The sequence below is a fragment of the Pristiophorus japonicus genome, chromosome 12, assembly GCF_044704955.1.
Source record: "Pristiophorus japonicus isolate sPriJap1 chromosome 12, sPriJap1.hap1, whole genome shotgun sequence".
Taxonomy (NCBI): Eukaryota; Metazoa; Chordata; class Chondrichthyes; family Pristiophoridae; genus Pristiophorus; species Pristiophorus japonicus.
The window spans coordinates 15,189,425-15,205,127 of record NC_091988.1 but is presented as its reverse complement, the minus strand read 5'-3'; the positions used below and the strand labels follow the sequence as shown (position 1 = coordinate 15,205,127).

At 48.0% G+C, this 15,703-nt stretch overlaps 3 non-coding genes and 2 pseudogenes across 3 annotated transcripts; all 5 read left to right on the top strand.

Annotated features, from left to right (window-relative positions):
• Positions 1 to 1,755: 1,755 nt before the first annotated feature.
• Positions 1,756 to 1,896, top strand: LOC139277839 (U4 spliceosomal RNA). Its single transcript, XR_011596152.1, has one exon. It is a non-coding gene; the product is annotated as a U4 spliceosomal RNA (small nuclear RNA).
• Positions 1,897 to 2,821: 925 nt separating this feature from the next.
• Positions 2,822 to 2,958, top strand: LOC139277807 (U2 spliceosomal RNA; annotated as a pseudogene).
• Positions 2,959 to 4,152: 1,194 nt separating this feature from the next.
• Positions 4,153 to 4,293, top strand: LOC139277840 (U4 spliceosomal RNA). Its single transcript, XR_011596153.1, has one exon. It is a non-coding gene; the product is annotated as a U4 spliceosomal RNA (small nuclear RNA).
• Positions 4,294 to 5,207: 914 nt separating this feature from the next.
• On the top strand, positions 5,208 to 5,344 carry LOC139277808 (U2 spliceosomal RNA; annotated as a pseudogene).
• A 1,195-nt stretch (positions 5,345 to 6,539) lies between these two features.
• Positions 6,540 to 6,680, top strand: LOC139277842 (U4 spliceosomal RNA). The gene has a single exon (XR_011596155.1). It is a non-coding gene; the product is annotated as a U4 spliceosomal RNA (small nuclear RNA).
• Positions 6,681 to 15,703: the final 9,023 nt, after the last annotated feature.

Below are 15,703 nucleotides of genomic sequence, written 5' to 3'. Positions count from 1 at the left end.
AAACACCTATGTAGTGCCATGTACAATACAAAGTCTGTTGCGAAATGCATGTTGAAAGGAAAAAAAAAATGTAAATGTACCGTCACCCATTCTGTGTACTGTATAGTGACACATGAAATGTAATTTGTTTGAATGTACTACAAGGTATCCCGTATTGGACCGAATTGGATATACTAGCTTTGGAGCGGGTACAGAGACGATTCACTTGGCTGATTCCGGAGATGAGGGGGTTACCTTATGATGATAGATTGAGTAGACTGGGTCTTTACTCGTTGGAGTTCAGAAGGATGAGGGGTGATCTTATAGGAATATTTAAAATAATGAAAGGGATAGACAAGATAGAGGCAGAGAGGTTGTTTCCACTGGTCGGGGAGACTAGAACTAGGGGTCACAGCCTCAAAATACAGGGGAGCCAATTTAAAACCGAGTTGAGAAGGAATTTCTTCTCCCAGAGGGTTGTGAATCTGTGGAATTCTCTGCCCAAGGAAGCAGTTGAGGCTAGCTCATTGAATGTATTCAAATCACAGATAGATAGATTTTTAATCAATAAGGGAATTAAAGGGTTACGGGGAGCGGGCGGGTAAGTGGAGCTGAGTCCACGGCCAGATCAGCCATGATCTTGTTGAATGGCGGAGCAGGCTCGAGGGGCTAGATGGCCTACTCCTGTTCCTAATTCTTATGGTCTTATGTTCTTATTATAAGACCATGGCTGATCATTCCCTCAGTATCCCTCTCCTGCTTTCTCTCCATATCCCTTGATTCCCTTAGCCGTAAGGGCCATATCTAACTCCCTCTTGAATATATCCAATGAACTGGCATCAACGACTCTCTGCGGCAGGGAATTCCACAGGTTAACAACTCTCTGAGTGAAGAAGTTTCTCCTCATCTCAGTCCTAAATGGCCTACCCCTTATCCTAAGACTGTGTCCCCTGGTTCTGGACTTCCCCAACATCAGGAACATTCTTCCCGCATCTAATCTGTTCCGTCCGGTCAGAATCTTATATGTTTCTATGAGATCCCCTCTCATCCTTCTAAACTCCAATTGAATAAAGGCCCAATTGATCCAGCCTCTCCTCATATGTCAGTCCTGCCATCCCGGGAATCAGTCTGGTGAACCTTCGCTGCATTCCCTCAATAGCAAGAACGTCCTTCCTCAGATTAGGAAAGAGCAGGGCAGTGGGATAAATTGGATAGCTCTTTTAGCCACAGGAACAGGCACAATGTGTTGAATGGCCTCCTTCTGTGCTATATGATTCTATGATTTTCTATCCATTTTGCTACTGCTAAAATAGAATCAAATGTTGGCATTTTTATTAGCATACAAATAAAGGATAATAATACATTCAGCAGATATTCAGAGTGCCAAACAGCATTCTGTTCAAACAAAAGCAAAATACAGGCGATGCTGGAAATCCGAAAGTTCTAATGCAAGATCATCGACCTGAAACCTGATCTGTGTGTTTCCAGCATTCTGCCCAATACCAGTTACTTGCCTCTCAGCGGTATGGCACTTTTACTTCAAAGTAGCCAGGACATCGTACACTGATTAACATATTAGATACCGTCCCATAATCCTTTATTTCCAACTCAATGATTTTCTGAAAAATATTTCTTTGTCTATTTGTGTTGAGAAAATAATGTGATCCAAAAGAAATCATAACTTTATCTGATGACAAAATTTGTTTTTAAGATAGGTCACCACAACTTTAAATAGTATCCGTCAGATAGACCTCCGGTCGTCAGGATAATCTGGTTAGCTTTGCGCAGTGGCAGTATCGTAGCCGATGAGGTTTAACCGAGGCGCGATTATTGCTTATTGAAAACTTTTCCCAATACCCCGCTATGACGACTTGAAATATAGTCGGCAATGGCAATTTTTGACGGTCTCTGCGGAGACTGATAATACAATTAAAATTAGATCAACTTGCATTTACATATACATATCCTGATCAGTTAACTGATTATACGGCATTAGGTCTTTAGAAAATTGAGATTATGAATCGTTAACATTCAGCAGCAGTTAGCAATGTTTAACGTCGAAGTTATCTTTAAATGCTTCACGTATCAGAACTCCTGCGCCTTCTGTTGATAGCTGCAGCCTTATAAATGCAGTCCAATTTTAATTACACTTCCTGCTTATTCATCATTGACGTGGCGATTGCGTTACTTGGAGTGATCCTACTTTAGTGTTGGCATCTGCACAGGGAAGAGAATGGAAGCAAGCAAGCTCGTTAACAATGAGCTATGGCCGACAGCTTATCTATAGCTACACGTTGTTTTGTACTTTTCCTATTCAACCCCATTAATCGAAGTTGCAGCCATGTTTAAATTGCTTGGCTGCTGTGTAGAAGAACTCTGCCTAACTTGGATATAGGCACACATAAAGCTCTCTCCTAAAAATTAGAATTGCCAATACTTAAAATGAAGACACTTATTAAGCATCCGAGCACTTTGCTCTAGGTTTAACAATATACTCTGATTCATAAACCAGGCGGCGTATAACAATGTTTCGTATTCAGGGCTTCAGCACTGCTTTGTGCATTTCTTTCACGTTATATGCTCCCTCCCAGCTCCCTGGGTTCACACTTTGCCTGGGTCACATTGTTGAGCCCAAACCCAAGGTTCCCCCTCACCTTCTTGCTGTTATTAGGGAGCTAGGACCCTAGGTAGTTCTGACCAAAGCATATCAGATTTTCTTCAGTCACACTGGGCCCCAAGTCTGTATTTATACTGCTAGCGTTGGAAAAAAGCAGTTGTGGACAAAAGGAGTGTTGAGTGCTTTGAAGTGTTGCTGCTCAATGGCACTCTCTGCTGGTGCATTCTCGCTTCTCAGCCTTTTGGCTAAGATCAAGTGGAGTACCTGTTGATTGTGCATTCATATGCAAATTAACTGACTGCGGAAACTCGTTTTTCCAGTTTTGCTGGCTCTAGCCCTTTGGCTTGGGCCAGGCACCAATTGGAGAGAAGAGACAAAATCTGCATGTCGACCGATCATTCTGCGGCCCGTCCCTGACTGGGGCAAACAGAGATTGAGGGCTTCGGCCAAAACTCACAGCGAAAGGAGGAATCTGCAACCCGGATGGCGGCTAACCAAGCGGCGAACCAGGGCGTCCGAAACACCATCCGAGTGACGGTGAAGAAAGTGGATGAACAGACAATGATCAACCGGGACCTGTTCGTGAAGAAAATCCTGCTTGGAACATGCGGCATGAAAGTCGCCGACATCTTCGCCTTGCGGGACCTCCCGAAGAGAGGTTACTTCGATGTGACCTTCAGAACCGTCGCCCTCTGCCTGAAGTTCCTGAAGAGTTTGAAGGAGGCGAGTGAACCACTGCGGTCAGTGCTAACTTGGGAGCCACTGTTCACCCTCCCGTCGCAGAGAAGACGCACTATCACAGTGCAGATGTACAACCCCAACATCCCCGTCATTGATGTGCTGACTTTCCTCGCCAGGTATGTCGATGGGGCAGGAAACAGCAGTGACTTGAAAGACTTGCACGGAATATGGACCAGCAAGCGCCAGATCCAGGTCACCATGAAGGTGGACGCCAGCGGAACCATCCTGCACCCCCCCTCCAGCTTTGCCATCGGAGGAAGTCGGGGCTACATGGTGTACGCTGGCCAACCCAACGTGTGCTGCACCTGCGGGAAGGCAGGCCATGTGGCGGCAAGCTGCAAAACTCTCATCTGCCGAAACTGCAAGAACCAAGGCCACCAGACAAAGGACTGTAAGGAGATCAAGCGCTGCAACCTCTGTGGTCTGACTGGGCACCTTTACAAAAACTGCCCCAAACACAACTTCAGCTATGCGCAGGCAGCAAAGAACATTGCACCAGAGGAGGAGGAAGCTGACGAACACAACGCTCCAGAGGAGAGCCACACCCTCCCCCCGACCAACGCCCCCGTGGACTCGGGACAAGACGGCGGGGAAGAGAACCCTGCTACCGCGAGCTGCGAGCCACCAGCAGCCAGCAGCGACCCTCTCCCCCAGCGCACCGACTCCAGAAACGAGCAGACATCAGACGATGAAGCGGAATGGCAGACAGTGAGGAAAAAGGCCCGCAACATTATTTGAAGCTGAGTTTGCTAGAACCACCACAACCGTAAACAGTATGGGTCTGCTAGACCTCCGCGCGTCAGGGTAATTTCAGTAGCTTTGCGCAGTGGCAGTATCGTAGCCGATGAGGTTTAACCGAGGCGTGATTATTGCTTATTGAAAACTTTTCCCAATACCCCGCTATGATGACTTGAAATATAGTCGGCAATGGCAATTTTTGACGGTCTCTGCGGAGACTGATAATACAATTAAAATTAGATCAAGTTGCATTTACATATACATATCCTGATCAGTTAACTGATTATACGGCATTAGGTCTTTAGAAAATTGAGATTATGAATCGTTAACATTCAGCAGCAGTTAGCAATGTTTAACGTCGAAGTTATCTTTAAATGCTTCACGTATCAGAACTCCTGCGCCTTCTGTTGATAGCTGCAGCCTTATAAATGCAGTCCAATTTTAATTACACTTCCTGCTTATTCATCATTGACGTGGCGATTGCGTTACTTGGAGTGATCCTACTTTAGTGTTGGCATCTGCACAGGGAAGAGAATGGAAGCAAGCAAGCTCGTTAACAATGAGCTATGGCCGACAGCTTATCTATAGCTACACGTTGTTTTGTACTTTTCCTATTCAACCCCATTAATCGAAGTTGCAGCCATGTTTAAATTGCTTGGCTGCTGTGTAGAAGAACTCTGCCTAACTTGGATATAGGCACACATAAAGCTCTCTCCTAAAAATTAGAATTGCCAATACTTAAAATGAAGACACTTATTAAGCATCCGAGCACTTTGCTCTAGGTTTAACAATGTACTCTGATTCATAAACCAGGCGGCGTATAACAATGTTTCGTATTCAGGGCTTCAGCACTGCTTTGTGCATTTCTTTCACGTTATATGCTCCCTGGGTTCACACTTTGCCTGGGTCACATTGTTGAGCCCAAACCCAAGGTTCCCCCTCACCTTCTTGCTGTTATTAGGAAGCTAGGACCCTAGGTAGTTCTGACCAAAGCATATCAGATTTTCTTCAGTCACACTGGGCCCCAAGTCTGTATTTATACTGCTAGCGTTGGAAAAAAGCAGTTGTGGACAAAAGGAGTGTTGAGTGCTTTGAAGTGTTGCTGCTCAATGGCACTCTCTGCTGGTGCATTCTCGCTTCTCAGCCTTTTGGCTAAGATCAAGTGGAGTACCTGTTGATTGTGCATTCATATGCAAATTAACTGACTGCAGAAACTCGTTTTTCCAGTTTTGCTGGCTCTAGCCCTTTGGCTTGGGCCAGGCACCAATTGGAGAGAAGAGACAAAATCTGCATGTCGACCGATCATTCTGCGGCCCGTCCCTGACTGGGGCAAACAGAGATTGAGGGCTTCGGCCAAAACTCACAGCGAAAGGAGGAATCTGCAACCCGGATGGCGGCTAACCAAGCGGCGAACCAGGGCGTCCGAAACACCATCCGAGTGACGGTGAAGAAAGTGGATGAACAGACAATGATCAACCGGGACCTGTTCGTGAAGAAAATCCTGCTTGGAACATGCGGCATGAAAGTCGCCGACATCTTCGCCTTGCAGGACCTCCCGAAGAGAGGTTACTTCGATGTGACCTTCAGAACCGTCGCTCTCTGCCTGAAGTTCCTGAAGAGTTTGAAGGAGGCGAGTGAACCACTGCGGTCAGTGCTAACTTGGGAGCCACTGTTCACCCTCCCGTCGCAGAGAAGACGCACTATCACAGTGCAGATGTACAACCCCAACATCCCCGTCATTGATGTGCTGACTTTCCTCGCCAGGTATGTCGATGGGGCAGGAAACAGCAGTGACTTGAAAGACTTGCACGGAATATGGACCAGCAAGCGCCAGATCCAGGTCACCATGAAGGTGGACGCCAGCGGAACCATCCTGCACCCCCCCCTCCAGCTTTGCCATCGGAGGAAGTCGGGGCTACATGGTGTACGCTGGCCAACCCAACGTGTGCTGCACCTGCGGGAAGGCAGGCCATGTGGCGGCAAGCTGCAAAACTCTCATCTGCCGAAACTGCAAGAACCAGGGCCACCAGACAAAGGACTGTAAGGAGATCAAGCGCTGCGACCTCTGTAGTCTGACTGGGCACCTTTACAAAAACTGCCCCAAACACAACTACAGCTATGCGCAGGCAGCAAAGAACATTGCACCAGAGGAGGAGGAAGCTGACGAACACAACGCTCCAGAGGAGAGCCACACCCTCCCCCCGACCAACGCCCCCGTGGACTCGGGACAAGACGGCGGGGAAGAGAACCCTGCTACCGCGAGCTGCGAGCCACCAGCAGCCAGCAGCGACCCTCTCCCCCAGCGCACCGACTCCAGAAACGAGCAGACATCAGACGATGAAGCGGAATGGCAGACAGTGAGGAAAAAGGCCCGCAACATTATTTGAAGCTGAGTTTGCTAGAACCACCACAACCGTAAACAGTATGGGTCTGCTAGACCTCCGCGCGTCAGGGTAATTTCAGTAGCTTTGCGCAGTGGCAGTATCGTAGCTGATGAGGTTTAACCGAGGCGTGATTATTGCTTATTGAAAACTTTTCCCAATACCCCGCTATGACGACTTGAAATATAGTCGGCAATGGCAATTTTTGACGGTCTCTGCGGAGACTGATGTTGCAATAAAATATAGAATGAAAATCAAAGCTGGATTAGGTTTCGATGATTGTTTGATCTTTCCTGTAAATGTATTCAAGTGGTTAAGCGATTTTAAATCCATTCATTTTGCAGCTGAAAAAATTAAGTGCTGCTTTACCTGTCAAATGCTTAACATAAAAAAGCCTATTGTATCAAAAGCCTCTGTTGGTAGCTAAAAACTTTATATCTTGAGTTTATTTTAATCATATTTTCTGTTATTCATCACGACAGGATCGTGGCTTCGTTGGCTGTACAGCACCTTGTGACATCCTGAGGTCCTGCAAGGCCCTGTATAAATGCTAGCATTTATTTTTCTTTATTTCGCACATTTGGAAAGGACCATCCACAATTAAGGTCCGCCGGCATCCGAACTGAATGTGTACTTACCTGCTGGGAACCCTTCTCTGAGAGACCAGGGGGTCACCGTGTGCATCAGCGTACCTGGGATCATGTAACAGAAGGTTTATACTATTAGAGATTGTTAGTCCTTGCACTTAAGTACTTCAAACATAACTTCCATTTGTGATTTTGAGTTCTGGGTGTGTGCAGGATGCATTTTGTAATTCATCTACATTTTAATTTTTTCCCTCCCAGCAAAACCATTTTAAAAACATGACAATAATGTTTTCTTCATAACTCTATTAGAAGACAGTTATTTACTTTTCACGGACAATAAATACTTTTCACGGACAAAATCCTGTGGGTCATACGTAAATGCTTCCATTTGTGGCCGAATATAGCTTTTAAAATTAAATATAGACTACGCTTTGTCTGGAGGTATCCCCTTACGCTGTTAAAATTTTCATAAAGAATTAGTGGGCAGATCACAAATTTAGGATAGAGATGTCACACTCGCCTCTGAGTCAGAAGGTTGTTGGTTCAAGTCCCACTCCAGAGACTTGAGCACGTAAATCTCGGCGGAGATTCCGGTGCAGTGCTGAGGGAGTGCTGCACCGTCGGAGGTACCATCTTTCGGATGAGACGTTATACCGAGATCCCATCTGCTCTCTCAGGTGGATGTAAAAGATCCCATGACACCATTTTGAAGACAAGCAGGGCAGCTATCCCCAGTGTCCTGGCCAATAATTATCCCTCAATCAACATAACAAAAACAGATTATCTTGTCATAACCACATTGTTGTTCCTGGGAGCTTGCTGTGCACAAATTAGCTGCCACATTTGCCACAGTGTCTACACTTCAAAAAGTATTTCATTGGCTGTAAAGCGCTTTGAGATGCACGGTGGTCATGAAAGGCTCCATTTAAACATAAGCGTTTCTTTCTTTCATGCCGAGTGCAAATTCTGGCCCTAAGGCTATCTAACCTCGTTTTAAAAAAGTAGTACAAAAGCAAAACACTGTGGATGCTGGAAATCTGAAATAAAAACAGAAATTGCTGGAAATACTCAGCATGAAATATCATCGACCTGAAACCTTAACTCTGTTTCTCTCTGCACAGAGGCTGCCTGACCCGCTGAGCAATGCTTTCTGTAATTTTGTCTGGCACTGTGCGGACCCTTTAAGGGGCTGCTCATGCCATTCAAAATACCGCACACGCGCGATTTTTGAAAAGCCGACTGTGCGGGTTCCCTGATCTGTTGTGCAGCCGCACAGCTTAAAGGAAACATTGTTGCAACCGAATTTTAATTTGATTTTATATGTTTTAAAGTTTAATTTATTTTAAATGCCGGTTTTAGTGTCCCCCTCCCCTTTTATAGGGGGCACTTGAAAAAATATGAGTTAATGCCCAAAAAAAACACAAAAAACCCCCCAAAAAAAACACAAAAAAGGGCTTCGAAAAATGTTTGGAGTGTCCCCCAGATCGGGGGGCACTTGGATTAATGTTTAATGTTTAATGTTTACTTTTTCTCCCAAAAGAGTTGTTGCTGAGTATTTCCAGCAATTTCTGTTTTTAATTGTTAAAATAAGAATTAAAATGAAGGTGTTTTGAGTACGTTTATGTAGTAACTAAAGGGAGGGGATGGCTATAGGGAGGGTGGAACATAAAACAATCACTCACTAGAGAAAAATTACTAGGCAAATTAATGAGACTAAAGGGGGTCAAGTTCCCTAGACCTGATGGCCTGCATCCTAGGGTCTTAATGAAGTGGCTGCATTGGTTATAATCTACCAAAATTCCCTGGAATCTGGATTCTGTAGCGGTCCCAGCAGATTGGAAAATCACAAATGTAACGCCCTTATTTAAGAAGGGAGGGAGACAGAAAGCAGGAAACTATAGACCAGTTAGCCTAACATCTGTCACTGGGAAAATGCTGGAGACCATTATTAAGGAAGCAGTAGCAGGACATTTAGAAAATCATAATACAGTCAAGCAGAGTCAACATGGCATTATGAAAGGGAAATCATGCTTGACAAATTTGCTGGAGTTCTTTGAGGATGTAATGAGCAGAGTGGATGAGGGGGAAACCAGTAGATGTGGTGTATTTGGATTTCCAGAAGGCATTCGATAAGTTGTCACATAAAAGGTAACTGCACAAGATAAGAGCTCACGGGGTTGGGGGTAATATATTAGCATGGATAGAGGATTGGCTAACTAACAGAAAACAGAGTCGAGATAAGTTGGTCATTTTCAGGTTGGCAAACTGTAATTAATGGGGTGCCGCAGGGATCAGTGCTGGGGCCTCAACTATTTACAATCTACATTACATCATAACTATTTGTACTGCACTTTTTTTGACCGACAGGCGACCCCGCCCCTGTCAAGCTCCGCGCGGCCTCCCAGCCAAATCATTCCACGCACGTGGTGCCGAGAAGCAGAACCTGAGACTGTGACTCTCTTCCCCCCAGCCAGTGTGGGCCCGATATTGGCGGTCCTGGGCCCGATGGCGAGAGAGAGGCTGGGTGGGGGGGCGGTGGGGAGAGAGAGGGTAGGAGGGGAAGAGAGGCTGGGGGGAGAGAGAGAAGCTGGGGGAGAGAGAGAGAAAGAGGCTGGGGGAGAGAGAGAGGCTGAGAGGGTGGAGAGAGGCTGGGGGGAGAGAGAGAGGCTGACGAGGGAGAGAGAGAAAGGCTGGGGGAGAGAGAGAGGCTGGGGGGAGAGAGAGAAGCTGGGGGGGAGAGAGAGAGGCTGGGGGGGAGAGAGAGAGAGGCTGGGGGTGGGGGAGAGAGAGAAGCTGGGGGGAGAGAGAGGTTGGGGGGAGAGAGAGAGAGAGAGGTTGGGGAGAGAGTGAGGCGGGCGGGGGGAGGAGAGAGAGAGGCTGGGGGGAGAGAGAGAAAGGCTGGGGGGAGAGAGAGAGAGGCTGGGGGGAGAGAGAGAGGCTGGGGGGCTGGTAAATGGAGAGAGAGGTTGGGTGGGGGGAGAGAGAGGCTGAGGGGAGAGAGAGAGAGGCTGGTGGGGGAGAGAGAGGCTGGGGAGAGAGAGAGGCTGGGGGGGGGAGAGAGAGAAAGGCTGAGGGGAGAGAGAGAGTCTGGGGGGAGAGAGAGAAAGGCTGGGGGAGAGAGAGAGTCTAGGGGGAGAGAGAGAGGCTGAGGGGGGGGAGAGAGAGAAGCTGGGGGAGAGGGGGAGAGAGAGAGAGGCTGGGGAGAGAGAGAGGGTGGGGGGAGAGAGAGAGAGAGAGACATGGGGGGAGGTCAGAGTGGAGAGAGGGAACTCAGGGAAGATGGATCACATTCTTCCAACCCCCTACAAGGGACATCGTTGGAGTGGATGATATCCAGAAGTCACAACACTGTCACTATTCGCTTCATACCCAATAAACCTGTTAACAATCCATACACAATGCCCCATCTATGGTGGGCGGGGGGGGGCGGTGGGGAGGGAGGGATGTACTTGGATTGGGGTGAGGCACTTCGGCTGGGGGAGGCATGCACTTGGACTGGGGTGAGGCACTTCGGCTGGGGGGAGGGATGTACTTGGACTGGGGCAAGGCACTTTGGCTGGCCCTTGCTGTCTTCTGGGGAGCTCTGTCCTCTGTCGCTTCAGAAAGTCAAAGTGGATCAAGTTACAATTTGCAAAGTCAGTGAGACCTTAGGATGGGTGGTTCCAGTTACACATTCCTGTGAAACTTCAGGGTGTGGCTTATCCTCCAAGGGGACCAATCAGAAACAAAGGATGGAGCATGGCGGCCATTTTGGCAGTACAAATAAACGCGTCCTTTATATTAATAATTTGGATGAAGGGACCGAGTATAGTGTAGCCACATTTGTTGATGATAGAAAGATAGGTGGGAAAGCAAGTTGTGGGGAGGACACAAAGAAACTGCAAAAGGATATAGACAGGCTAAATGAGTGAGCAAGAATTTGGCAGATGGAGTATAATGTTTGGAAAAATGTGAGGTTATCCACTTTGGTAGGAAAAATAAAAAAGCTAATTATTATTTAAATGGAGAGAGATTACAAAATGCTGCGGTACAGAGAGATCGGGGGGTTCTTGTACATGAAACACAAACAGTTAGTATGCAGGTACAGCATGTAATTAGGAACACAAATGGAATGTTGGCCTTTATTGCAAGGGGGATAGAGTATAAAAGTAGAGAAGTCCTGCTACAACTGTACAGGGTATTGGTGAGGCCACACCTGGAGTACTGCGCACAGGTTTGGTCTCCTTATTTAAGAAAGGATATACTTGCATTGGAAGTTCACTAGGTTGATTCCTGAGATAACGGGGTTGTCTTATGAAGAATGGTTGAGCAGATTGGGCCTATACTCATTGGTGTTTCGAAGAATGAGAGGTAATCTTATTAAAACGTATATGATTATGAGGGTCTAGACAGGGTAAATGCAAAGAGGATGTTTCTCCTCGCGGGAGTATCTAGAACTAGGAGACATAGTCTCAGAATAAGGGCCGCCCATTTAAAATGGTGATGAGGAGGAATTTCTTCTCTCAGAGGGTTGTAAATCCGTGGAATTCTCTGCCCCAGAGAGCTGTGGAGGCTGGGGCATTGAATATATTTAAGGTGGAGATAGACAGATGTTTTAGCGATAAGGGAATAAAGGGTTATGGGGAGCGGGCAAGGGAATGGAGTTGAGGCCAAGATCTTATTGAATGGCGGTGCAGGATCGAGGGGCCAAATGACCTACTCCTGTTCCTATTTCTTATGTTTTTTATGAGTGTTCAAATTCAACCTCGATACGAGGGACTGCCTAATACTATACTAATGCAGTAATTCCCAAACAGCAGCTGGTTAAGCATCATATTTTGAGGGGCAGTTGGATGGCTAAATTTATGAATTCCTACAGGGGTAACCAACAATTTTGTTTATATTCGCAGTTTTTCTTGGTGTTGGTAATGATGGATGGCTGCACCAGAGCCACTGGGAGTGGAGCAGGTGTGGGGTTGGGAATCCCCTGTTGGTACATGGCTGGTGTCCGCACCCTGTGGTCTACCTGCCTTTCCTCTGCCACATTCCTATCTTTGCCAGATTTTTCATGTTTCCTCCTGCCTCTGCTACTCTGGTGTAACCATTTACTCCTCCTCGGGATCTATCTTTTGGTTCTGTGCTTGTCTCATTACTACCTCATTTTACCTTGCACCATCAGCACTTTAACAAAAGCAAAATACTGGCAGTTTGGTCCTTTCATCATGGTTGCTTTAGTGACTCTGCCTGGTGTAAGATTTTGTATTGGCACCGCCAGGAACTGGCAGGATATTAATCACCCAAAACTTTGCCTGAAATGTGTAATTTGATCCAGTCACGCTGCAGACGCACAACACGCCATTGAAGTTCTTAACATGGTTACAACAACAACTTGTATTTATTTATAGTGCCTTTAACATAGTCCCAAGGCGCTTCACAGGAGCGTTACCAATCAAAATTTGACACCGAGCCACATAAAGGGATATTAGGGCACATGACCATAAGCTTGGTCAAAGAGATAGGTTTTAAGGAGTGTCTTAAAAAAGGAAAGAGAGATAGAGAGGCGGAGAGGTGTGGGGAAGGAATTCTAGAGGTTAGGACGTCGGCAGCTGGATAAATCCAATAGGACATAAGGAAACATTTCTTTACTCAGAGAGTGGTTAGAATGTGGAACTCGCTACCACCAGAAGTGGTTGAGGCAAATAGCTTAGATGCACTCAAAATGGAACGAGACGAGTGCATGAGAGAAAAGGGAATAGAAAGATATGCTGAACAGCTGAGATCAGGGAGATGGAATGGAAGGAGAATCGGGTGGAATATAAACACCAGCTCTCACCTGCGTGAGAACACCAGCGGCAGGTCGGGGCCATAAATGGAGCGGGGGTGGGCGGCCCAGGAGCCGTACTACTTCAGGGAGCAGCGCGAGTTGGTGCAGGAGGGCGACGGCAGCGAAGGGTCCAGGTCGCTGATTGGAGCGCGGGCAGATACAGCAGGAGCGGCGAGGTCGGGGCGAAGGAACGGCGAGAGACTGTAGAGGGACGTGATCGGGGCCCAGGAAAGGCGAGAGTTTGTGGTCCAGAAGAGGCGAGGGCCCAGGGGCAGCATGGGCCCAGCCCACACTGCGATATGTGAGTGCGCTGGTCTCCAGTCACCTAAGAACTCATTTTAAGAGTGGAAGCAAGTCTTCCTCGATTCCGACGGACTGCCTATGATGATGATGCCTGATAAAGGTTACCCTCTGCAAGTTTAGCATTGGTGGGACACGCTAGCAGTATAAATTTTTTTTAATTTTTTTATTTCAAAATATACTTTATTCATAAAGAAATCTGTACAGTACATTCAATGGTATTTCAGTACATTTAGCTGCGGTCAGTAATCCCATACAATACATCTGGGTGCTGACGGCAGTTCCGTTCGTTACATTTCTTGTTTTTCAGTTCAAGTGCAATTCGGTACAATAAACGGGATACATTGTGGTACATTCACACAAATTACGTTTCATGTGTTACAATACAGTGCACGGAATGGGTGACGGTACATTTACATTTTTCTTTTCAAACATGCATTTCATAACACACCTTGCATTGTACATGGCACGACATAGGTGTTTACAGATCATGGTGCTCCATGTACACAAAAAAGAAGTTACAAGTACGTCCCGAGGGGGGTTTTGTACTGATTCCTGCCCCCGGGTTTTCCGTGGCGGAAGGGCTTTAAACTGTGGCCCTTCCCCACCGTGCCTTTGCGGCGACTGCACCAATTTTAAGTGCGTCCCTCAGCACGTAATCCTGGATCTTGGATTGCGCCAGTCTGTAACACGCAGACGTGGACATCTCCTTGCTCTGGAGAACCAGCAAGTTTCGGCAAGACCAAAGAGCGTCTTTGACCGAGTTGATGGCCCTCCAGCAGCAGGTGATGTCTGTCTCGGTGTGTGTCCCTGGGAACAGCCCGTAGAGCACAGAGTCCTGTGTTACGGAGCTGCTTGGGATGAACCTCGACAGCAACCACTGCATCTCTTTCCAAACCTGCCTTGCGAAGGCACAATCCTGAAGGAGATGGGTGACAATCTCGTCCGCCCCGCAGCCGGCCCGGGGACACCGTGCCGTGCTGTTGAGGCGTCGGCTGTGCATGAACGCTCTGACAGGTAGGGCCCTCCTCACCGCCAACCAAGCTACGTCTTGGTGCTTGTGTGAAAGCTCTGGCGATGAGACGTTCTGCCAAACAAGTTCGACAGTCCGCTCAGGGAACCACCCAACAGGGTCCACCGTCTCCATCTTTCGTAGGGCGTCCAGGACCTTACGTGCTGACCACTGTTTGATGGCCTTGTGGTCGAAGGGGTTTCTTTTGAAAAAGTTTTCCGTGAAGGACAGGTGGGCAGGCATGGTCCAACTGGTGGGGGCATTTCATGGCAGCATGGCCAGACCCATCCTTCGCAACACCGGGGACAGGTAGAACCTCAGCACGTAGTGACACTTGGTGTTTGCGTACCGGGGGTCTGTGCACAGCTTGATGCAGCCGCACACAAAGGTGGCCATCAGGATGAGGGCCACGTTCGGAACATCCTTTCCTCCACTGTCCAGAGATTTGTACATCGTGTCTCTGCGGGCACGGTCCATTTTGGACCTCCAGACAAAGTGGAAGACGGCCCGGGTGACTACCGCGGCGCAGGAGTGTGAGATGGGGCAGACCTGCGCCACATACAACAGCACCGAGAGCACCTCACTCCTGATGACCAGGTTCTTGCCTGTGATGGAAAGAGAGCGCTGCTCCCAAAATGCCAGTTTTTGTTTGACCTTGGCGATACGCTCGTCCCAGTTTTTGGCGCACGCCCCGTCCGCTCCGAACCATATTCCCAGCACCTTCAGGAAATTTGGCTTGACGGTGAAGGGAATGGAGGCTCGGTCGGTCCAGTGGCCAAAGAGCACGGCCTCGCTCTTGCTGCGATTGACCTTTGCTCCCGAGGCCAGTTCAAACTGGTCGCAGATTGCGAGCGATCTGCGGACCGACTGCGGATCCGAGCAAAAGACGGCGACGTCGTCCATGTACAGGGAGGTCTTGACCTGGGCGCCTCCGCTGCCTGGGATCGTCACCCCTCTAATGCCCACATCCTTCCTGATGGACCCGGCAAAGGGCTCGATATAACACACAAACAAGACAGAGGAGAGAGGACAGCCTTGCCTGACTCCAGATCTGATTGGAAAGCTTTGAGTTTCCCACCCGTTGATTAGGACTGCACTACTGATGTCAGTGTAGAGCAGTTGGACCCAATTGTGGATACCCTCCCCAAACCCCATTTTGGAGAGCACGTCCATCAGGTACGTGTGCGATATCCTGTCAAAGGCCGTCTCCTGGTCTAAGCTGATTAAGCAGGTGTCCACCTCCGTGTCCCGCACGTAGGCGATCGTATCCCTGAGTAGCGCGAGGCTATCAGAGATCTTCCTGCCGGGGACAGCGCACGTCTGGTCCAGGTGAATCACCAGCTCAAGAGCAGACTTGACCCTGTTGGCGATGACCTTTGACAGGATCTTGTAGTCCACATTGTGCAGCGAAATGGGCCGCCAGTTTTTGATTTCCCCTTCTCCCCCTTCTGCTTGTAGATGAGCGTGATGATGCCTTTCCTCATCGATTCTGATATGTTGCCGGCCAGAAGCATACCCCCGTACACTTCCAGCAGGTCTGGGCCT